Genomic DNA, 25668 nt, shown 5'->3' with positions numbered 1-25668 from the left:
GAATGCTGCAGGAAACTGGAAGCAAAGCAATGTTATTTTACTTTCATATTTTCTGCCTTTGGTCAGCAGCTGAAGCTCTGCATTGTTCAAGCCGTTTCGTACAGGTTCAGTGCAAGACGTGGGTCAGACCGTTAGTGTTAACTTAAGTTAAAGTCTAGTTCTGAATCGAATCAGGCCCATTTCAGGTCCATCCATCAGGTGGATATGACCTAGCAGCTAACGAGGAGCTGCAGGCAGAGTACGACTTGAGAAAAATCACCTCCTTCAGATACCATGTCTCCTTTCCCCATCTCTGAACACTTGATTTTGGCTATGACATTATGATGAAGTACAGGACTGGAACAATAAAGACTTTCTGGCAATCAAAATCAGGTGATATAGCATCTCTGTCCAGGAAATCCCATGTTAAACCTTTCCTCCTGGAGAGAAGTACGCAGGCTGAGATTAGACTGCAACAATCACAGAAACCTTGAGATGATGAACAGGCCCTTTCTAACCTTTAGAGGATTGGCTTTTTACACACTGCTGCAACATGGCAAAGTATTATGCTAGTTATTTTGAGAGGCGAAGGTTAGCAGCTTGATGGTACAGATGGAGCAGAACTCAAGGCTTACATTGATAGCTTACGAGTGGGGTCATGCTGCCTTCATTGGAAATGTGAGAGCAGGGGTTTGTGATTGTCACCCCACACCCCATCCCCACTGCAGCAGTGTGGAGCAGGAGAGGGTGTGCCAGCTGCTGGGGCAGGGGGGTCCCAGGACTGCTGGATGATTTGGCTTTGCAGTGTTTTGCAGTCAGTGTCTAAGCTTCCCTCTAGACCCTGTGGAAACCTAGGGAAAGAGAGCTTGCAGGGCCAGAATAATAACTGCAGTTCCTTTCATTCTATTTGGTCCTGGTGGAAAAGAAAGTTGTAGTTAGCAAGAAAAAAGTAATGACAAAAAAGTCGTTAATTTATACAAAACCACTGTTGCTGGAGCTCCTGTCATTCTCTTAGTAGTTGATTGCACCAATTTTGGAGAACAGCATTGGCTAGATTTTCTTTAAAAACAGGGTTGAAGACCTTCAGGGTCAAAAGCATTTGCTGTTGAAGATTTGTAATCTTTTTTCTTCCATTTTTGTTAGTTTAGGAGAACATTAAAAGGTTTTTTTGTAATTAACAAAGAAATCCAAGTCACCTCAGGTTGGAATCTGAAAGCCTGGATTCAACCCAGATGAACCTTTAAAGATCCATTCACAATGCCTTAAAGCATTTGTGTATGAGGAATACTTTTAGTTTTTTCCACAGTCCTTCCAAGAACATAAGCATCTGGTGGACTGTTTTCTCCTTGATATATCTTCTCATTTAAATTCTAAATCTAATGATTTTTTCTCATGCTGACAAAGAGAATAAAAGGCTCTACACTGTTTTCTTTAACATTTTTAAATCTCAGGCAAACCTGAAAACTGCAAGAAGCCACTTTAAAAGAGTTATATTAAATAAATTCTGCAGCAGGATTAGGTCCTTCTCCCTAAAGAAAAGCAAAATAAAATGAAAAAAAGACTCTTCAAATAACCATCAAATTTCCCCAGGTGGAGATGAACCACTGACTGTTATCTCCAAGGCTATTTCTATTAGTCAAAGTGTTGAGCCCTAAGAAACTGAACATAGTGTTTGGAGATCAAATGGAGGACCTTAATTTTACCTTGTGTCTAACCAATGGTATTATAAATTACCCAGCATGCTAACAGCTGCCTATTCAAGCAAGATGCACAGCAATGGAAAAAACCTCTCATGCCACTGACTCCAGTTCCTTCTATTCCCAGGTAGCCATGTACTGTGCATACATCTGCTCCTCATATCCAGTCAGAATGTTTTCCCATGTAGTCTAACAAACATGTGTTCCTTGCTACACAAATCCCAACCCACAAAAATCGTGAGTGACTTCCTTGTGATGTTCCTTCTTCATACCTGCAAGTATCCCCTTCCAATAGTTCCTTGGTTTTGGTTTTTGTCATTGCAACAGTTGCTAACAGAAATGCTAGAGTGAAAGTTTGTAACAAAGTGCATTATACCATCTTGTATTTTTTTCCACACAGATTCAACTTTCCCAAACTTCCCATTATGAAAAAGAAATTTTCCCAGGCTTGGTTATATTCAAAAGTAAAATTATTTGGAAAGTTTGAGTCAAGTCTCATAAGTGACTTTTAAATGAGGCAAGAACAAGGAGCACAGGAAACTTGGTAAGGTCACAGGATATGATCCTGCTCCCACAGACATCAACAACTATGTTCCCAAAGTCCTCCCAGAGGATCTAGAACCAGGGACAGGGACTATTGCTCTGCATTCCTTGTATAGACAAAGTTGCCAATGAATCTTGGTGTAATACTAGTGTAAAGTACAAATCTATACCCAACAAGGCAACATGAGTCTGTACAGACCACTAGGTTCTGGGTGAACAACTTAACTAAATGCATGACCCATTAGTCCAATGTTTTTCAGCTGGTTGTCACTCAACAACAAAACACTACCCAGAAAAGTTGCCTGATTATCATGGGTGGGAGAAAGCAGAACTTCTATCAAGCCCTTATTTTGCATCTCTCCATAACTTTGCTTTTTCCTGATACACTTTCATTTAACAAACAAAACAAAACAAAACAAAGCCACCCAGAACCCAAAAATCAAAAAAAAATCCCTTGTTCCCTGTGCAGAGATCAGCACTCTCTCAGTCTTGGCGCTGGAACTAGTCTCTGCTAGTGATCAAGGAGATAAGCTCGTTTTTGTCTGTATCTGTGTTGTGACAAAAGTCTGTTGTGAAGTTAGCTTCATGTTCTATGCAAGAACCCTCAGGTGTCAGTACTCGGATATTGCGAGTTTAACATGTCACTTTTGCTAATGCAGTTGTAACCTTCTCTGTTTTTCTGCACCATTCCCTTCCTCCAGAAGAGAGAGTTGCTTCTGCCAGACTGTGTGTTGTATTTCACAGCAGGCTCATCCAGCAGAACCAGAGAAGATCATCATTGGACCAAGACTGCAAAGGTGTTAATGTATATATGTGCAAGGTATGTAACTAAGTATCCAAGATACAGTTCAAGCAAGCAAGTATACCTGATAAGGATTTTGAATGCCTAACTCTTTTCAGATGTGTGAAAATGCTTATTTACAAAAATGAGAAGTGTGTTGCATCCAAAACTGACTATAAGTATCAGAATAACCAAGTTATCCCAGAATCCAGAAGCATGGCAGGAGGGTAGAATGAGGACAATGTCAGACTCCTGTTTTAAGAGGAATTGCTCTAATTTCCCTAAAGGTAGCTAATTCAGGAGCTACTGGTTAAGACTAACAGGGACAATGCCGGTAGAGAGTGAAAGGACTGCATGAAAATCTCTGCCTTTTGACCCACTTTGTTTGAAAGGATACTGCAGTCTGCAATACAACTAGCAAGCTACTACCCCTGAATGATGGTAACTGCTACATCAACCTCCAGCTTCCTCATTGCTTGGATCAGGATGTTGCAAAAGCAAACACTTCAAACTTGCCACAATGACTTCAGTGTATGAGGCTGGCTGAATCCAGGATATCTTAGTCTCTAAAATATATATTGTTTGTATCTGCTGCATCTGCTCTTTCTTTTAGTTTAATCATTCAAACATCATGAGGAAACCCTTCTTGCTTACAAAACATGTATAGTTTGTACTGTAAGCAAGGACTACGTGTATCATATTCCAGTATTTTTTCTCTACACAAACATTTTGAGTAACTGTGATACACAGAGATGCTGGCAGGCCCCCAAGAAGAATTAAAGATGGAAGTTAAACAGCCTGAGTTGTTACGGTTCAGCAAACAACATCTCTTTTGTCTGGTAGATCCTACAGTTTCTTAATAATTTCTGGACATAGAACAGTAATGTCTCACAGCAGGGTGCCTTTGGCTTGCTATAAGAGCCATCAACACAGGGGACTCAGTCCATGGTCTCCAGCTTGGAAATCATGTGCCCGGCCAGAGGGAGCTGAAACAGACACATGTCTAGCTGCTACCAGAAGTCATATAATGCATGATGATCATTGAACTACACGATCTTCCTGGGGCTTCCTGAGTTCTTGCTCCCGATAAAAGACAAGATCGAGAAGAGAAATGACGATGTCTGTCTTCAGTCCTATCAGGTGAGAAATTGAGTGATGACCCTTGGGAATGATAAGGAAAAAAGTTAGTGAGGAGACTTGTTGTGCCGTCATGATTTGGGACATTGGTCTGGTAGAGGAATCTGTGTAGGTTTAGCAGAGGCTGGTGGAGAACAGCTTCCAGGAGACATATCTGCACTCCCACCTTTCCCTGGAGCATAAGTGTTTCACTGGTTCATGTCAATTAATGGTTGTAAACACTTGTCAATCATTTAATACCATATGATTCCCCTTGACAGTCCAGCTCAGTTCCTAAGGCTGCAATTGTACATGACAGTATCACCTACATTTCTTCAGTTTTCATCATGGCTAATAGTTTTCCCTGCTTTCAGTCCTGAAGCCTCATTTGTAGTAGATGCATGCAATTACACTGCTGCATTTGGTTGGCAGGTGAAAGGATCCTGGTGCACTGACTGTATTTCAACTTGTAAAGAGATTAGCAGTCCTTCAAAATAAAAGGCACTAATGAATCAAAACTAACCAGAATTCCTTCAGAATAATACAGCACTTTCAGTGTTGCTTTTCCCTTGTAGATTCTTCCTCTAAGTGACTTAAAAAAGCAACTTCTGAGGGTGTTTTTATCCCTGCAAGTTGCTCAGAGGGAGTACATTCTGAAGAAGGAGTTAATGAGGTTCTCAATCCATCTGCCAGTCTCATCTCCCACCCCAACTTCTTGAGAATAACATAGCACAGATTAGTGTCATTTTTCATTATCCTCCCTGGGAGCTGGGACAGGTCATGCCTCTTCTAAGCAGAATGTGTAATGAAATATTTATTCAGTTAAATTATCTAAGCTGGAGTCCAGCATGCAGATAACGAGGACATAGAAAGCAGAGTATGTGTTCATGTGTGTGTCTGTCTCTGTGTGTGTGTGCAGACTACAAAAGGATGGGCAAATGCTTCTGTGGGTCACAGGGCTTCATTTAGCCATTCTCTGAGGGTTAGAGTGGCCTTCTCTTATGCCAGTCACTGAGAGCTGATGATCCAAGCTGTGCTGGGATTTTCAGCATTCAGCCACAAGGATGACAACTCCTCTCTGCCATGGTGTGATTGCCCTTAACGTGGTAGAGGTTATGCAGCAGACTCGTTGCTGTGGCGCTGCAAAGGGCAGTTCATGTTCCATCAGGCTCTTAAGCACAACCACCAAACTGATGAAGTGAGCTCTCTCTGTTGGGTATGCTCAAAGCACATGCATTCTTCATGAACTTCTGCTGTCACCAGCAGTCATTGAGAACATCTGAATGACCCGGATACGGTTCTCATTTTACAAAACCTTACATAACTTCCTGGAGATAAATCTAGTTGATTCCAATTTTGATCATGGGACATGAGAATGTCTATAAAATATGAACATTCTGATGCTGGCTTCTCTCCACCATCATGTTAAAATTATCTGTAAACAAACCACCCTTTTCCTTAACTCTCTCCCTGACATTTGAGAGGCTAAAAAATGACAACTTTAGTTTATCAGTAAACACATTGTCTATAGGAGTTGGCAACATTCCCCTGAAAGGAATTTAAATGAAAAAAAGGATCAAATCCTTGCCATCTCCAAGGGTGTGACATTAAGGGGATAGATGGCCTCTGTAGATGTCTTTGGAGTTGCACTGGTTTGGGTACTGTCCTACTGAGTTGGTCCTTGCTGGTATGCAATTAAAATCTGGGGGATGGAGATCCATGCCACTGCTTTCCTCTGCTACCTTGTACAGGTAATAGTATATTCCACCTTTGTCTTATGCAGCAAGCAATGTAGCATATTACCCAGAAGCTGAACACCTTCCTTTCAGTGGTGTCATGTACGTGGGAATTTCTGTGCTTTCTGTTTTCTACTCTGTCCTCGGCTCCACATTGTGCATCTTGAGAACCAGAAAAGGATCTCCTAACACTTCTAATTCCACTAAAGAAATTTCTTCTGTCAGTGGTGGTTTAGATTCCTGTTTTGGCTTGCATTCATGGAGACCAACCACATTGTGCTTTTGGGAACAAGACCTTGAGCTTTTGAGAGCTGTCTCTCTTTAAGAAAGCACTATGGCAGTGCCTGCAAACCTGTGTTTTCTCAGACTTCAGGAAATAAAGGCATGTCAGAACTCACCTTTTAAAACAAACTCTAATTCACCTTCTAAAATAAGGTCTGACCTGTGGTTTCTACTCAGGGAACAAGGGAACTCTTCTTTGCCAAGATACTACTTCAAATGAGCAATCATTTGGAGGGGCAGTTTCCTAAAGGCCAATCTCTTTTCCTTTACTATCATTTTACACCACAGTGGCACCTTTTATTGCCCTCACATGGCTTTCAGTTTGCACAGGGAAAGGTGTAAGAATCCATGTCAGACATGCTAACATGACCGTACAGATCAGGTCCACAACTCTTATATACCAGAGATTTCATAGGAGCTAAGTGCCTAATTAATTGTGGGTCTGGGTCTGTACACCTGAGAAAGATTTCAGCTATTGTTAACTTCAGCCTCCACATTCTCACTTTCTTTTGTTAATTCAAGTGAGCAGTTTACAGAAATGTTTAATGCCCTATTTGAGACCCGGTGAACCAGGGTCATGTCAGCCTCTTGTAATGATTTACCAATGAATGGTGACTGTGTTATTGTTCTGTAAGTAAAGCCTTTTTTTTTTTTTTTTCCCCAGCACTCAGAAACAAAGTCCTGAAATCTGCAAGAATGGTGTGTGGCCAAGAGTCAAACTGGTTTTAAGACCCAAATTTTGCTTGTGAGCAGGATACCTCAAAAAATTCAGTCAAACCAAAGGTGACCTGTGTGCCTCATGCGAGGAGATTCAGATCTACTCCAAACCCCTCTGGTCTCACTGGCTGTGAGATACAGAAAACCACATCGTTGGTATCCCAGCTCATCGGCAGACAGAGCACATGCCAGTAGCTGATGGCATGTGATTTCTGATACTAGCCTTGCTGCAGCCTGGAGTCCCTGCTGCTCTCCCTCCCTTCAAAAAGGGACTCCTGCTGGGCTGGTGATGTTTGTTAGCTCACCAAAATCACAGAGCTGATCCTCAGCTGCATGAAGCCCGCTGCTGAGAGGCTGCCTTCTGCTAGTGGAATGCCACAGGGTATGTTGCAAGCTTTCCATATTAATGGCATAGCATGAGGCTAAGCAGCACGGGCTGCTGCCTGAGAACCTTTCAAGACAGTAGCACTTTTACTTATTTATTCTTCACCTCCTTTTGTTATAAGATCATCAAGAATCTTTTCACTGGTCCTGAGAGCCTCAGCTTTGCCTTCTTTTATGAGGAGGAGCTGATACCTTCTGCTGCCTCCTCTGCCCCATATTGTGGTCACATCACAGGAGGACAAGCCATCCCCTTCAGGCACCCTTTTCGCTATCTGTGCAGGTAAATCGTGAAATCTATTTGCTCTTTTTGTGTGTGTGCGCGCATGTTTATGGCCAATGTAAATGTCTCCAGTGAGTGTTGCAGAGTTATACTTGTGCAAAGGAATTGGACTTTCTAAACCATATCCTCACTGGGATTTTTGGCTGGCTAAGCATTCCCTGTAGCAGTGGATAGTAGCTGTCTTCTGAGGAAACATGAATTTCTATCAATATAATAGTGTGTTTGTAGAGTTTGCTGCTTAATTGACTTCAGCTCTGGGGTCAGACTGAACTGTTCTGTTCAGCCAAGCAAGAGAAGCTGGTCATACTTCAATCAGAATATAAACTCTGTTGGCTGCTGCCTTGCATGAAGCCAAGAAGAAAACCAGTGCAAAACAAGGAGAATGATGGAAATTAGAAGCTCTTCCTCCTTCCTGAGATGTAGTGTCCTCTTGCAAAGTTGTTGTGTTTAACACAGGTAAGACATGTAAGCACCTGGAGTTATAGGAGGGTTGAAAGGCTGGTGCATTTCTAGACACTCTAGGTTTCAGCACTTCAACACCATGAGACTGAACTGCCCTCCAAACTTCCATCTTCAGTTTTGAACCTGGAGTAAGACCCGATCTCCCTCTACTTTTTGGAGTCACTGAATTCAAACTCAAGATCCATAAACTGCTTAAGCACTTGCCATTCAGGAGGAAGAAATACTCACATCGATGTGATTAGGGGTCAACAGCAATTTGGAGTGGAGACTATAGTTGAGGAGAGAATGAAGATACAGGGAATACCATAACCGGAAAAGACAATGTCCATTTACAAGCAGTGGGTTGGAATCAGTGGTGAAGACCTTGCTTACACAGAGCAAGTGTCAAGCAGAATTCTACATTTGATTCTGCTGTCTTCATCTAATGATCAAATGGAAAAGAGCTGCAATAATCAGAAGTTACGGTTCCTGGGAAGCATGCCCATTCTGTTCTTACAGAATAACTTCCACAGCAAGTACCAGACCTCCAAAACAGCCCAGAGAAAAAGCCTCTCAGATCCAAGCAATTTAAATTCAATGAATGTGATTTGGCTTGCAGTTAGTTCCCTAGGAAGTAATGAAAGAGGTAATTAAAGACTGGACAACCACCTTAAGTAAAACATTATTCATTAGAGTGAAAGCATTTCAGGTAAACTGTTTTCAGGCCATGAAAGCCAGCTCCACATCTTTTTGTGCATCACTAAGGCTGCCCAGTTCCAGAGGGGGAAATGAGACATCTTTCTGAAGACAAGCCTGCTTGTCCCAGATGCCTGAGAAGGAGGAGACTTACATTAGAACATGTGGAAAAATCCAGGAAGGGGTAGGATTTTCCTGCACTCACTCTTCTCCAACAACATTACTCCCTGATTGCAAGCTGCAGTCTTTCCAGCCTTGCTCAACTAGCCTCCTATGCCATCCCCAAAGACCTGCCCCAAACTTTCATCTGGTAGAACAGTGACAAAAATCGTCCTTCAGAGAAGAGAACTCTTCCCTGAAGAAGGTGGTTTCCCCTGAGTGAAAGAGCTGTGGGGTGTGGAGAGGATGCAGTGAAGGTGTAAAGGGATCATCCAGGGAGCGTGTTTGACAATGGAGTTTGATTAGCACCTTGCTTTTGAGAAAGCAAAAAATATTGCCAATGTCAAGAAGAGTAAGTTGCAGTCATGTAATGGACAGTGCTCAGCAGAGCAGGCGGAAAATTGCTTCTCTGAATTGAAGTGGAACAATGTTTGCTAGTCAAGGAACTGGGCAATTTGTAACTTCCTAAAAGCAATTTCTCAGACAAACCCCCAACAATTAAAAATACAAAAAACCACTTTAAGTAAATTTACCAACGTGAAGATAGATAGTAGCATAACAGCATCTGTGTATGCATCAGAGCTCCTACCCACTCACCACTGTAGTATCATTAAAGACAATGGGGAGTGTCTAACTACATCTCTATAACGGGTTTGAGCACATCCTTGCTTATCTAACATTTGTTCCTAAGCAACGCCTTTCTAGTCTGATTTGAGGTGAGTGGTACTGATACAAGCTCCATTCCTAGCATCCAGTTTTGACCCTTATGGCTAATTTTACACTGCAATGAAACCAGTGCTACCATCTGTGTGTTTTACCATCCAATACCATTTGTGAACTAGAACAGTGACCTGGCACTGCACCGTGTTTCATTCTACCACCAAGAATTATTTCTGTATTGTGTGCCACCTTGTTACCTACACATGAAGCCTAGGCAACCCATGAAACCTCACAAGAAACAACCCTAGACCTTTGTGAACAAGTCTATATAACTACCAACCAACTATATCAGTGCAGTCAGCCTGTGTCAATTTTTTTCTTCAATCTTCCATTCTTACTAGCTGACAGTAAATCATACTCTTTTAACCTGAAAATATTGATCCTTAGTTAAGATAAAATAATCTGACCATGGAAATGTCACACCTTGGACACCCCAGTGAATCACACGAAGGAGAATACTCACTGCATTATCCTGTGGAATGAGAGAAGGGTTAAGCATTGCTTCCTTTCTGACAAGATGCCTTAAAAAGCTATGTTGTTGTAGCGTTGATTCTGTACCCCAATCAATGTGAATGGGACCACCAATGTGTACAAGGAACACTGGGACAACACAAGCTTTGCAGGGAGGAATTGGTATTATTCTCTTTTATAGCATTTGTAGGATGTTATTATTGCAGGTTCTTATGTCTCAGACCTTTGTAGATGGGCATGGTCCTTTCTTACTCCCTTGACTTGAGGCTGTTTGATTGCAAGAGTGACAGTGTCTTGGGAAGGAGTGGCCTGTCAACCACTATACTGTGCTTTTAATATCACTGAGAGGCATCAAGTAATCAGGAAATAGATCAGGTTTTCAGCATTGTAACTGTGAGACTGTTTCACCTCTGCAAATCAATGCAACAGTGCAATGAAAACACAATTAATACCCTCTAGCAATTCCCCAGGTACATTTTTCCCATCAAGATTATAGGCAATAAAATTATTAAAGTTTCAAAACAATTAAGCCATAATGAAAATTGGTAAAAGTCCCCAATCCTTTTGCCATTACTACTGACTGACTCCATCACTGGAGTTTTATTGAGAACATTTTTAAGTAGGACAAACATCAGCAAGGAATAATTCAGGTAGAGTTGATCTTGTCTTTAGAAAGAAGGACCAGATGACATCTTGAGATCACTTCCAGACCAGTTTTTCTTCTAAAACATTCTGAAAATCTGTTTTCCCATGTCAGCAGTGATTTGCATTCATTTTGCATGGGTGGAAATGAATACACCAGCTTCTTGCAATAGGGATTCTCTATTGGATTCAGATCAGGTCCATTTTTAGCTTCTAGGGATCAAGATATTCAAACACCTGAAAAATATCTGACTTTGATGTAATGCATGCTGCTTTGCAGATTTTTAATGAGAAAACCTCCTATTTGATATATTCTGGCTCAAAAAATCTAATTGATGAGTAAGTTTAAAACATACACTAAAATGTCCTTCCTATAGCTCAATGTTATTTTCATTCTGCCCATTTAAATTCTTCTTATTCTACCTTTCTTAGCATTTCAATTGCAGTTCATCTTGGATGACTAAGAAGGAAATACTTCTGCAGAAGAGTAAATAATCATTTCCTTGGTGTAAACCCATTTTTCTTTTCTTAAGTAAACACAAGCCTAGCAAAAAGGCAGAGATCTTTGTTATTTTTTCCCATATTCTCTCTGTCAGGATGAATTTTTGGATTTACGTTCATTAAGATTTTACATAAACAGAAAAGAAAAATATCAAATTGTATACAAATTCTTCATAATCCGTTAATCACTTACAAACTGACCTTAACTACTCTTTAAAATGTCTCTATTTGTGAACAGCAGGAAAAATTAGCATACAGAACAGTACCAAACAGTAGTAATGACTCAGAACAAGCCAACTAGCTTTAGTATTTGTTTTCCTCTGTGTGGCACTTTTCTTCTGCGCTTGCAGGGTCTTGGTATTGCCATCTTGCACTTTCATTTAGAAAAAAGTGATAATCCAGCCAAGTCTGAGTAAGTGGTATGACCCCAGAGTTGCTCAAAACACACATGTAGAGTAAGAATTGGTTTTCAAATTAATTAGAAAGTGTTTTTGTAAATGGAATCAGTGACATGAAGACAAACTTAGATTTTCAGAGGGGAAATGGATAACAGGAATGGGTTTCCCAGGAACAGCTTAATTGAGGGGTTTGGGTGTCTGTGTGTGCTCATGGAAGTCTGTTGTTGAGTATGGAGGCTGGTGCAACTGTATAGGGACATAGGGACTTATGCCCTCAGGTTTGAAGATGCAAGAAGATGTTAGCAAGCACAGGTGGCTGAAAACACTGTTTGGGGTTATGTTCCAGGGATAAATAGGGTATCTGTGTTCTGGACATGTATAATTCCCTCTCCCCTGTAGGTACAAGGGTTTTGGAGAACTCTATCATTTGCAGAGTGTAGTTGCCCTTCAGTGGCCAGTATCTACACGTATAAGGAGTTGTGTGCATTGCCAGGCAGCATGCCAGGATACATGGGGACATGGGTAGATTAAGGAACCACAAAGGGAGAAGAGTTTGGATCCCTCAGGAGACTTCTGATTTGCCCCTATAAATGTGAGCTGACATTCTCTCTCTCTCCCCTACATGGACATCCTTACCTTGCATGAAGCCTAGAGGTACAGATAGATAAAATACTTTTCACTCATTTTTTAAAGACTAAAATCACTAAGTATCATAATGCATAAAGTGCATCAGGATCCATTTGACACATTCTTAAGTGAAGTGAATTGCAGTGGTGCCTTTCACAACAGACTAGTTTATAGATCCACAGAAGAGGGAATGGTCTACCGCCTTCTATGGCACATACAGGATTTTGTCATATACACCTGGTACCAACAGATACTTCTTTGGGCTGTTGTCATATTGTATCTTAGGAGGAATTCAAGGGCTGAATGACTGAGATTATTAACTACCCTTTTGTTTTCTTCATGGCCACTGTACTGAACAACTACCCTGAACAAAACCTGCCAAAGATAAGGAGAGACACACATTTTCTTTTCAGGCTTTCTCTGACCTTGCCCTTCCCTTACAAGGCTATATTGTAGGGTAATGGTCTGTCTAACTAAAAAAAAAGACAAGTGCTTTGCTTTTGTAGCTAGACACCCACTTCAGATAATCAAAGAAATCTTTTATTTATCTTGATGTTAAACTGGATTGCTGTGGAAAAATATCACTTGCCTTAAGCATCTTGATATATGATCAGAACCTTACCCAGCTTAGGAAATTCAAGTGAGACAAAATTTACTGGGGCGACACTGTATATGAGGGAGGTCTTGCACAGGGAATGACGGAGTTGCCTGGAATCTTATGAAAATGCAGATAGTGAACTATCAGCATGCCTGATTAATTAACACTTGTTTATGTTCTGTTTCTTTCAGCCTTGTTTCAACACCCCAGAACTGATTCTAATAAAATCCCTTTGCGAGTTCTTTTTCCTTCTACACACTTATGATTGCGAAAATCATTACCGCTTTTGATTATAATCTTTAATTAACAGGAAAATATATGTGTTGAATTATTCAGTTAGTGTTCATTTTCATCATCATGTTTTGACAGCTTTTGCGTTAATAAATCTTTCATAGACCCAAAGACCCTGGATAGCCTTGGACGGAGTTGTTTAAGGACTTCTGTTAAACATTTTTCCTTCCAAGCACCTTAAAGCATGATGTGCTGCCCAGGATTTTTCACTCCCAGGTGAGTTTCCTGATCACTAGCCTATCTCTTCTGCTCACTTTATAGCGTAATGAATCTTTAAGAGCTTTCCCTCTCAGTGGAACAAGTTCAAAAGGAGAGGAGGAGATAACAACTTTGCACAGCCTGTCATGCAAGAGTGGTTCTGTGGCTTGAAGCCAAATTCATCACTTGTCTGCTGCCTGGCCTTCTGGGTTGGATCTGGAGCTGCTCAATTGGTTTTCCATGGAGAAAAACTTTGAATATAGCTTGTTCTTTACAATGTTCTCAAAGGAGCCTTTATCTGCCTCATAGAAGTGCCTCAGAGCTTCTATGCTTGATCTAGCAACCCTTGCGTCTTAAATCTACATTTTTTGTGAGTGAGTAAAATGGCTCAAAGTATTCTCAGAAGGGCTCCAACATCCCTGCCAAGACCTTTGGGGCTGTAGATAGCAGAAGTTAATGGTGTCCTATGGGTTGGTCCAGCTAATATAAAGCAAATACCGTACCCTGCAATGGGCTTCAGGTGGGGGGATACCTGGTTTTCTGCGCAAAACCACATAAGACCCAGTGGTTGGTCCCTGCCTGCGGAATTCACTGCCAAGTTGTAATGTAAGAAAAAAAGCTCTTTGACCAGACCCGTTCTTGTTATTTCAGACACAATGCAATCCCTGTGTTCAGCTCCAAGGTTGCTGTCTGAGTTGGTATGTAAGGCTGAGTACAGCTGCCAGTGAACTGAGATCTCTGAAGTTCTCTGCCACTGTTTGAGTCTATTAAGATTTTAAGCTGTAGATGGGATGCTGAGGTTTAGGTTTTGTCTGATTATTGTTTTGCTGTGATTTTCTATCCAATTTGATGAAATTACAGTGTTTATAATTGTCAGCATTGTGGGTAGGTATTTCTGAGTGCATATAATTTATCAACTTTAACGAGTAAATAAGCACCTAACCACTGTGGCAAGAGATGCTCCCCAAATGTTTAAATAATAATAAATAATACAGCCACAATGGAGCTTTCAGACTCGATCAATTGCCCCATGTGCTGTTATACCCATACAATAAACCATTTAAAACTGTTTCAAATGCTTCCTGTCATCACCGGTGGTGGGAAAATAATTTTGCATGGTTCATTTGCTGCAGTACTTAATTTTCTTTAGTGCTTCTAGAAGGAGTGATTGTTATCAGAAAAATGACTATAACAAGACTGTGTTATTACACGTTTAGTTTCCATCAGGAATTTCTCAATCCAAATCAAACTAGAATCAATGCAGCAGAGGAGTGTTTGCAATGGAATAGCACAATTTGTTCAAAGTAGAGTGGTGCTGACTAGTCATCTGGAAACTGGTGAACTTCAACAGTTGTATGAGTTATGCAAAAGTATATTAATACTAATGAACTCTGTTTGTGAACTTATTCTGAACTAACCCCAGAACTTAGAAAGACAACCTGGGACCTTTTCATAGAGTTTGTTAAAAAAATTTTAGCAGAAATGTGGATTTCCTCTTTTGACATTTTCTGACCAACTGTAAAACAAATATCCCCCAAACAAAAAACTTTTTACAATCAGTAAGCTAAAATGAAATTCTGGCACTCTGCTTCCAAGTAAGAGTATCCACTCAGTGTTTCATTGCAATTCAACAACTTCACTTAAAATATTTATTCAGATTGTTGCTCCTGACTGTGTCTACATTGCAATGTCCTCAACTGAATGCCAAAGTATGAGCACTGACAGAAAATATAACATGTAGATAGAGATTCTCAGTGTTATGGTCTTGTTCTAAACAGTATAGCTCTTTCCTGTACAATTTGAATAATACTTAATATTCCTAGAGCCATATCACTTTTTAAGGCATTCTTGAATACAAGATGCTGCATCTCAAGGACTTCTCTCCAGACTTGCATCCTGGCAAATTAATCTTTTCAACTGCTTTTTCTTGCTTGTCAACTTTTTATGCTGGTCTTTTCACTAAATGAGTTGTTTATACGTATCACCCTTCATTTAGCTTTAAGTAGATGTTTAAACTGCGATATTACTTCTTTTTTTTAAGGGACTTGCAAATCTGGCATCTCTGTAGGGGTGGAAAGGATTAAAATGGTATTCCTGACAGCAGAAATGATTAATGGAAGGCTCTTGAGAGTGCACTTGCGTGTTCACAGTGTGGGTATCATTATGTTTACTGAGATGATTGTTAACGAAGCATCAGAAATGCAGAAACTGTGAGCATCCTTACTGCCTTTATAAAATTTCTAGTGTCTGCTGCCCTCTGTGAGCCCACAAATACCAGCCAGGAGTCTGGGAAGTGAAGGAAACATCTGATCAGAGCACAGATTTCATGGACAAGTGCAGTGCTTTGTTTTGAAAAGGCAGAAATAAGTGAGCATAACAAAGAGCTCTTCCCAAAACTGAACCTGCCCCCTGAGCAGCGAAGTACTTTGGCTGATGAGCAGATGAGCAGTAGGAAAGCATTTAGCATGGCATCAACCCTGAGCAGGGTGGAACCAGGGGACCTTCAGCTAGAGGAGCTAAAAGAGGACAAAGAGGTAAGAAGAGCTTTTGCCGTGGCTGCTTGGGCTGTGCAACTCTGGGCCTTGTATGCTCCATGTGTAAGATGTCTGGGAGGGAGAATTAGTATTTCTGAGTACACTTCTGAATAGCATTTCCACTACTGCTTTGAAGTTGACCCAGACTAGCTGTACACTAATGCAGACTGGTGTGTCATCACCGCCCAGCATCTCCCCAGCTCCAGGAAAATGGAATCCTTACAGCACTGCCACCCAGTTTCCCTCCACTCCTTGTACAGAACGCCCCCCAAAAAATCCCAGTGCTGCTGCTGGGGGTTGTTGGCGTGAGCCCTTTGTCCATGGTCCTGTCCTGTGGCTGCCCAAAGGAGCTTTTTGCTGCTCCAGCAGGGAAGGTGATCACCCTCCCATGCTTGGGACAGCTGGAGTTGGCAGGTGGTCAGAGGGGAGGGGACGGAGATCCCATCCCTGGAGACAAGCCCAGCCACTGGCAGACACCTTGTCCCTGCTCTGTGCTCCTGGAGAGCATGGAAAGGCCCTCACCTTTCTGCTTGGGCTGATGCATTACCTTCCTGCCTCTGTTGCACCTGGCATGTTCCTGGGGTCTCAGGAGGACTCTCCCGCTTCTTGCGATATGACAGCCTTGGCCACCGTGCACATGGAAGAGGAGCTGGTGAGGGGGAGGAAAAGAAGTCAAGTTTAATGTCAAGTCAATGGAAAGCAGGGAAGGAAAAATGAGATTGGAGGAGGGAGATAAGAAGGGATCTCTTGGGTCATGGAGTACACTACTGAGACAGGCAGACAAACTACAAATCAATTAATTAAAGAGAAAGTAATTAAAAGCAAGTTAATGAAAGATTAATTGATTGATAATTACATAATCTATAAGAGCTATAATTAGATTCATTGATTAATTAGAGATAACATCTATTTATTAAAATGTAATCAAATTTTAAGTCTGGTTGGTGAGTTTGCTGTCACTGATTTTTTTGCCTGATAACCACAAACATTCCTAAATTTCACCCTAAATTAATTCATGGCCACATTTAGCCACTTTGTTCTTGTTCCCCTTAAGAGAGGAGCGTATGTTTATCTTTACTTGGTAAGACGGCTTTGTCGGCTGTACTTTGTACACTCCAAATGCAGAGGTGTAAGAGGTTACCATGCCCATCTGCCTGTCCCTTCTCTCTCAGGGTGCTTGTGTCAGCAGTCAGAATGAAACCAGCAGCTTAGCACTGAGAAGCCTGGGATGCCAACACATTACCTTTTGTCAGGGAGTTCAGTACTGCCTTTATCCCCTCAACCTGTTTTGTCAGTGAAAAATTGACCCTGGACTCTTTAATTTGTCCATTCTACTTGTATGATAAAATGGAAAGAGGTTTTGTACCCTATGGGAAAGACCAGCTGCCAGCCCTACAACCTGACTTTCCTAGTTCCTTGTGTAACATGCACAAGTTGCAGTTCCTGGTCTTTTAGAGAGGTGGCAATCCGTAGAAGAATCAGGAGGTGGCTGCTGTAACTGTGGCCAATATCTTCGTAGGCATTTTCTGTCCGTGAACGACTGCCCTAAAACACTTCGCAGCATTTGACCTGACATCCTGTGAGTAGCAAGATCTCATTTATTCAGCTGGCATGTGGGGCTCTGAGCCTATCCACTGGCATTTGCAAGATATTTCATGGTGACAGTTATTATTATAATCATTCCCTTCAGTAGCAGGCTTGAAGCCCACTCTTTCCATTGACATAGTTGATCTAACTGCAGAATAAGTCACATGTTAACAGCTGGACTAAAACACCACCCACAGATGTTGCTTAATAGGAGCCTGAGTAAGTCCACCCACTGCTGGTACATTTAGTCCTCCTAGAGGAGGCAGGTGTATAATCTAGGAAATTTTCCAGTTCAGCCCTTAGAGACATAAATCATTAATGTTTAGTGCAAGGAAACAATGTCCTTTTTACCCATGGGGGGAAAAAAGAAGACGACCACAAACACATTAAAAAGGGCTAGGACATCTGGGAGAGAGCTCACAAGCAGGAAGCAGCCAGTTTTCCTTTACGCCAAAACTAGCTACTGGTTTTCACTATGAGAGATAACACAGCAGTCTCTCCCAATACTCTGAGATATTTTTTCATGTGTTATCTAGAGCTTTCATGCTGTCTGCAAGCCAGGGTCAGAGGCGTCAGGCTGTGAATCAGCTGAAACAGTTAGGCACTTCTGCTGCTGGGGGCTCTGGAAAATGTGCTGCTCTAGTTTTGCTTGAGGGAAACAGGCTCGTGAGCTCACTTGGGGTCTGTATGGCCCTAAGGAGCAGTGACACCTATGGCCAGTCCCTTGCTGCCCCCTTTGTCCCTGGTCTGCCTGCCTTCCTATCACACCCGGGCAGTGGGACAGCCCCAGCTTTGCCTGCCATGAAGGTCACAGGAACACAGCGCTCAGGGTAGGTGAAGATGGTTGGAAGTGGGGATCATCCTTACTAAGCAGTGCAAAACAGAAAGAGGTGTATTATCCTATTTTCAGAAAAGAAGAGGCTTCTAAGGCAAAGTTCAAAAAAGTCATTCACACACAGAGCCCTGTGTATTCCCATAGTGCTGAAAATGGCTAAGTAAATAACAGCTTAAGAAAAAAAGAGAAGCTACCTATTTTTCTTCGTCATTTTTCCTCATTGTCTTTCTGGACCATTTCCAAAATTGGAGTATTTTGTAAAGGTAGAGTGGCTAAACCCTCAACCAAGCTGCCAAGCCCCCTGCTGCAGGCAATGGGGACATGGGGAGAATCCCAGAACGGCCATCTCAAACCTTGTCTTCGACTGAGGACTTTCAGCCAAAAGCCATTAGCTTTTTGGTGGTACTGAAACATCATCTGAATTGTGTGACTTTGCTGAACCAGATTCTTTTGCCTATGCAAACTGGCATTTTCTCTTCTATATGCAGCAGCTCTGTGCTGCTGTAAACCGGCTGGGTGTGTGGCTCAAGATCATTACTTCTTTACTTCAGTTCTCTCGCTTGGTATTTTGTTCTTACTTCAAAAAACTTCATTTAAGGAAAGAAACAGAAAGAAAAGGGCATTTCAGTTTTGATCATTGTGATTTACTAGATAGTTGACAGGCTGTGAGCTGCTGTCTGGTCCCTACAAGGTGTGTATAATGCAATTAGTCACAGGGCAACATAAATAGACACTTTTGAACTGTAAGCACTTCTATGACTAGCAAATGTGCTGCAGCCTCATCTGGGAAAATGGCACTTTTTCTAGTGTTTACAACACAGCTGGCAACAACTCTATAAAGTTTTCTGCTTTTGACCAGAGCTCTTAGTTACGGAGCCATATATTTGCATGTGATTGTCGACTTTTTAAGGATGTTAACTGTGTTCTAGTTTCTTATCTGTTTTTGTTGGAGTGAATATCCTTGTTCTGGAAAAACTAAAACCCAAAATCTCTTGTTACGTTTTTAAAGCCAGAATGAAAACCCTCTCGGGAAAAACACTTGACTCTGGGGATGAGGAATGGGTTGTTTTCAGTTTCCTCAGTTCAGCCAACTGTTTTGGAAGATTGGTTCAATGCTCTTTGTCAAACAAGTGGGAAAACATTAACTCCAGCCCTGAGCCATTTTGGGGCCTGGCATTCTCCAAGGAGAATCAATGGCAGCTGATTGAATGCAGAGTCACATTATACAATGTTGGGGAAAAATCACAACAAAAAGGTTTTTTTTTTATTACATCTACAAGTAAACTTTCTTCACAAAAGACATCACTGGGTTGGGGAAAGAAGAGTTCTCATTGACCAAGTGTTCATGCAGCAAGAATTAGACTTTGTACTGTGATAGAAAAGATGAACCTTTGGACGAGACTCACAACCATGAGGAACTATAAACACCAGCCATAGCAGACCTAGGTGGATTCAACTGCTATTGACATGCTTGTTACATCCTTCCATGGGTATTGCAAATGAGACAGCTTTTATTCAGTGCCGTGAAGTCCTTATATTGAAGGTATGCCATTCTAAAGAGCAGATGAAGGGTGACACACACAAAGCTTTTTTTAAAAAAACACCTGTACTGGCAGATGGTGGTGTACCAGAAGAAAAGACCAATTTGCTATTCTGTTGTTGAAGGCCCGTTCCAACAATCTGAACCTACAGGGAGTCAAGTTTCCTTTTCAAATACGCAAATTGCCCTTAGTCACGAGATTATACAGTAATAAACAGTTCCCCTATAATTGGCTTTGGCACAGATAAAACCAAACCTATTTTATCAGAAGTACCCCTCAGGACAACAGATTATAGAACGATTTTGCATGAAATTCTTATGCTTTTTTGACTGGGAAACATTTTAATCTGTAGTTTCCTGACACTGTCTTCTAAACAGTTTGTCCCCAGCACAACACGAGTTCTATGTGCCATGTTTCACTGGCAAATTAACAAGGACATGAAAATACTTCATCAACATATCATAAAAATTGCAAATGCATTGAACACTTAATTACAGCTTGAGCCGTTCCAAAAGGCTCAGTAGCTGAAATGGTTGAAGAATTACAGTTTCTAGGACTGGCTGACTGTCTAAATCACACTTAATTTTCTGGGATCTGTTGCTATCAGTAGTGGGGAAATCAGAGGTAGATGAAATGAGCAATCCACTGTTGGCACTGATGTTCAGGAGAGTGTCTGATTCAGAGCAGACACTAATGTTTTATCTAGCAGATGCAGTTCACGAAGTCACGTGCCTTGAGGTGTACCATGAGCGAGTGTGTGGTTGGTCTCCTCTTGACATTAGAAACACACTTGCTCAAGCTAGCCAAGTCATTTGCAAAGCTGCTCAACAGGCTGTTCATATGTTTGCAAGGCGAGGTCTGATCATGACTGCTCTAGCTTTGCCATTTACCAAGACAGAGCAGAGTGCAAGCCTAGGGCCACCTTCTCCTCACAATTTCTGTTGGGGTGCGTGTTTGCCTGTTCCACAGCAGTTTCCTTTCAGGGACAGGACTGCTAGCATGGAAACCATATGTTGTGCCTCAAAGCATGTGCTGGATGGGAGGGATAACTTCCACGCATGAGGAGGAAGATGCTGTGCAGGACCCGTTCCATGTTGCAGATGATGGGTTTTCCAGTGAGTGTTGTTTAACATCTTCATATGACTGAGAAGATTGAATCCCACCACACTTCAGACTCAAATGCATGACTGAGTCTATGGTTTAGCGAGTTACTGCCTTTAGCAGATCTGCGATAGGAAATTTCCACAGCAAATATGAAGTAAAATATATTGGTTTAAACCTTTTTCCTTGATACTGTGATTTACTGCTTACTTGTTATGCCCTTAGAAGGTAAAATGGTTAATTATTATGACTCGGGTGTTGGGCAGTAATTTAGTAAACTGAGGAACCTTGATGCTGGATCCCACAGAGGTGCCTGCAGGAATTTTCCAGGGGCCTGCTATACCCCAGGGAGTCACAACGGCTGCAAAATCTCCCCCTGGGTCCCACTGGAAGGAGCTTGTTGAGGAACTCTGAGGAAAGCAGGGGTGTCTCACCATAAATAATCTCAGAGCAAAGGAGGAGGTGTGACTCATGAAGATATGGAAGGGAGATGGGACCTTCACTAGAATTTCCTTAAGAGGTTTTTTAGGAAAAGGATGGAGGGTGAATAAGACTATTTCATTCTTGCACTGTAACAGTGCAAATGGGAGTGGTGTGCTCATATCCCTGGGAGAAAGTGCTGTCTCTTTTGGGAAATGGGTTGTCTGGCAGGGGCTTGCTGCTGACTTGATGTGGAGTTGGAATGGGAGGGAGGGAGGAGGCTGCAGCAAGTCTTTCTGCTTGAATGGAGGAAGTTAAATAGCAGTGCTTGAGTGTGTGCATTCCCATGCTGACAAAATCTGGGAGAAGTAGGAGGGGGTGACAAGCTGTTCACTGTTCCCTGTGTGTGTAGGACATTTCTGGTTTGGCTGATGTGGTTTTTTGGATGTGTGGAGACACAGCTACAGTGGTCGCACCTCTCCCAGGCCCAGCAGCAGCAAGAACAGTAATCTGGGTTTTCTGGGACACCCTGCCTCTCCCCAGCTCTGTGGCAGGAATTGATCCAAATCTGTCCCTTGACTCCACACAAGTGACAGTCCTCCAGGAGACTGAGGAGGGTGAGTAGGGGCTGCCAAAGGAGCCTCTATTCTCTAGTCCTTTTTGCTCCATGAGCATTTTTTGAGGCCTTTCCTCCATTACCTCAGAAGCTTTCAAGTCTTGAAAACAATTTTGTCATTTTTCTAACTTTAAGAAGCTGGGTCTTGATTGCCTTATTTTATGGCTTCCTTGTGGTTCCTAAGTGTTCTCCTTGCAAAAAACAGTGAAGTTAGTTCCTGAGCCTGTAAAGAAGTGTTATAGAGTATTTTTATATAAGCCAGATTAATGGTTTTAGAATATGATGCGTTTGTCATAAGGCAGCGTTTTGGCAGCAAACTGAGCTTCAGTGAGCAGTTGTTTTCAGTCTTGTCATGCATCTTCGAAGAGCTAACCTGAATTTTCTCCTGAATTTGGAGTTTTACAAAATCATGACTCAACCCTATAATAAAAAAAAGAAAAAGAAAAACACTCCCTTACATTTTAGAAGTATGTATTCTGATAGAGAGAAAAAAGGATTTTTAAAATTCATTCTCTGTACTTTTGTCTGTGTACTCCTAAATTGCAGTTTTGCTCGGTGGAGTTAAACTAATCACATAGAGAGATTTATGCATTACAAACAAACACCCTGAAATTTAAAGTAAAAAATAAACTGTAAAAGCTAGAAGAGAAATCTTTATGTAGTATTTCTGGGGGTCACATACTGGAGTTTCTTTTTTCTTTAAACAAATCAAATTCCAATATCAGCACCTGGTAACAATTACAATGGGATTCGGAAACAGCATTTCATCCTGTGTAAGCTACAGGCAGAGAAACTGTTCCAATGATAAAAAAGCAACAACAAATAACTGTAAATTCTTTATCACTGTCATTCTATTCCAGAGTCTAATAAACCACCCAAAGTGGTTGCTTGAAGCCTGTCCCTTGGGAGCTTGTGAGGATGGCAATCTGCCCACTCACATTTGAGCACAGGCAGAGTAGGAATTCTTTCCTTTAATGACACTAGTTCTGCGAATTGCAGTATGTGAATTCAGCTGGACCTTGAATGACAGACTTTCCTAAAAATGACTCTTAGGTAATGTGGCCAATTCAGACAATTCAAGGTTGTTCCCTTTGGCATATTCCCCATTTTTTTGTTTATCTCTAGAATGAAGCCTAACAGTAGTCCATTATGCTTCTCCTCTCAGTGCTCAGTGGATCTCATTTGCAATTTAAGGGAAGAAAAACCTGAGCAGAGAAAGACCAAGCCTGGAACAGAAGAAAGTGGTGTTCTTATGGGTGACAATTAAAACCTAATGCATGGGGCTATTGTTCTTTAGAAAAAAAGAAGAGCATAAAGACGACCAGAACTGTCAGGAAAAATTTCTATTTCAACAGCCAGCTCTGGGACTGTGCTAGCGATCACGTACACCTGGAAGGTGATGTGCTTCATGCTGAGCTTCCAGGTATTTGCTTTTATAATGCAACATCCTGAAAGATGAGCAGGCTAGAACAGAGTAAGAGGGAGAGGAGACAGAGTGACAGTGTTCACGTTCTGGTTTCCCCCGGCTTGTTCAGCATGTTTTGCCTGCCTGGATCAAGTATCTCTAATGTGTTGGTGCCCTTTGCTGCGGTGTTCCCTGGCACAGGCAGGCATGGAAGTTCGTGGCACCAGTGGGGTGGAAGCTGCAGGGCTGTAGGGAGCTGGAGTCGGGGCCCTTCTGGAGAAGGTGTTTTTCTGGCTGCTAGGAGCCTCTGGGTTTACCGGAAGGGCTGCAGAAGCACATGAATATTGCAACTTTGAGGCAGAACGAGGTTAACTGTGAGGGAGGCGACACATTAGTAGTGACCTTGGACTGCGAAAGCCCCTCCTGAGTGCCACGGCAGAGCCCAGGGCTGAGGCAGGGAGGATGTGGCAGCCTCCCCGGGGTCGTCTTTGGGGAGCTGAGAGGGAAAAGCTGAAGCTTTCTATTTCAGCTACCACAACAGGCTTTGAAAGACAGGGAAGGGAAAAAGCTGCTTCATTTTACCCACTCAGACAGTACCCAGTGAGCCAGAGTCTGTCAGGAGGTCATGCCTAGAGAACACAAGGGACAGAGAGGTCCTTCTGATCCCACTCTTCCTGAGGTGCCCAGCAGCAAGAGCTGGAGGGTTTCTATGCTCTCTGCATTGCTGTCAGTACTTGCCTGCTTCCCTTCCCCTTTGCCATGAGGTTGAGACCTGTCACACCACCACGCCATATGTGATCTTCTGGAGATCAGGAGAACAGGAGCAGCCAGAGCAGTAGGACCAGTCTTTCCCCGCAAAGCATCCAGAACTGGACTGTAAACATGCAGACTTCAGGAAGTTGATATATTACAGGGTACCTTGCCCAGGTGAAATTTTGTTCTTTGTTCCCTTTCAGCCAAATTAAATCTTTATCCTAAAATACACAGATTTTTGTCTCTTCTAAAATGCCTTTAAAAGAAACTGAGGATTTGCAGATGTATTTTAGGTGTGAAAGTAGGTGACTGCCTTTTTGTTTAACAGATGTGTGTTTCTTTGTCTGTAGGCTGTGGATTTGCTACAGGGACTCTGAAAACTGTGTGGTCACATAGTGACTGTATATTAACTAAGGCTTTTGAGAGTTGCTGGGATTAAAGTCTCAACAGTATTCAGTGTGCTGGTCAGCATGCCAGCCTCCATGTGTCCAGCTTTGTTTTGTACTACCTGTCAAATGAGAAACCAGGGTTTTGCAATAATTATGACTGTTACTCAGGGAATTGATTAGAAATTAAAGGTCATCTAGAAAACCAAAACAAAAAAAATCCAGCCTCAAAAAGAGAAGATGGTGATGAAAACATCTAGCACTAGGAAGCTGAAAAAACAAAGCAAAACCTTTATATTCTCCACAGAAACTTGACACAGAGGTTATAATGTCTTTCGTGACTTTACTGGATCTTACTGTCTGTTCCCAGCACTGAAAACAAATGCAAATCACTCAGGGAGCAAGTAACTGTCAAAGGCTCCATTCCTTTCATTCCCTTTCTTGTAATTTCTCTTTTAAACCCTGATACTTTCTTTGCAGAGTTTATTATTAGCAGCTGTGCCTGAGACTGGGGAAAGTGTTGCAGGAGGTGAACTATAGATATTTTTTTCTTTAGATAAACAATGTCTTTTTCCTGGCGTTGAGTGTCTTGGAGCAACTTCATTTTGGTGCAGCAGGGTGTGGGAGTGAAATGGAGCCAGTAACCTTTGAAAAATCACCTTGGACAAACCATTTAACTTCCAGACTGCTCTGTATTCATCTCTGGGGCTGTTCAGCATCCCTCAAAACTCTGTGGCCAGTTTATGGAAGAGAAAACAGTCAATACAGATGTTTGCGGTATCTACTGTGGATGGTTGGCATTCAATTAAGAGAAGGGCGAAACAACCCATTTCCATTTGACACCAAACATACAGAAGGCACAGCACAGTAGGAACCACCTCTCTTTTGGGTGTTATTTTGCCAGGGATTTACCAGGCTTGGTAACTCTCAGCTATAATAATTCTAATAATGAAATTTCCTGCTGAGTCAGTCCCAACTTTTTCCCAGTGAAGACAGTCACCAAAGAAGTGCAGAGCAGCTGCCGCACTGCTCTGGGGTGCGTTTGCCGGGCTCCAGCAGAGAGAATAAGGCAGGTGCCTTTCTCCCTGCATTGAGCCGTGCTGTGGGACAGAAAAAAAAAAAAAAAAAAAAGACTCTATGTCAAACCAGAGCTGCTATAAACTGGTTATATGGCTTGAGAGCAGTGCTGCTCTGTCTGGCCTATGTAGCCAAGTGTCTTTTTGCAGAGCCCAG

The sequence above is a fragment of the Pelecanus crispus genome, chromosome 10 (assembly GCF_030463565.1).
Source record: "Pelecanus crispus isolate bPelCri1 chromosome 10, bPelCri1.pri, whole genome shotgun sequence".
NCBI classification, from domain to species: domain Eukaryota; kingdom Metazoa; phylum Chordata; class Aves; order Pelecaniformes; family Pelecanidae; genus Pelecanus; species Pelecanus crispus.
The sequence above is the reverse complement of the archived record's forward strand: the minus strand, read 5'-3'. Positions refer to the sequence as shown.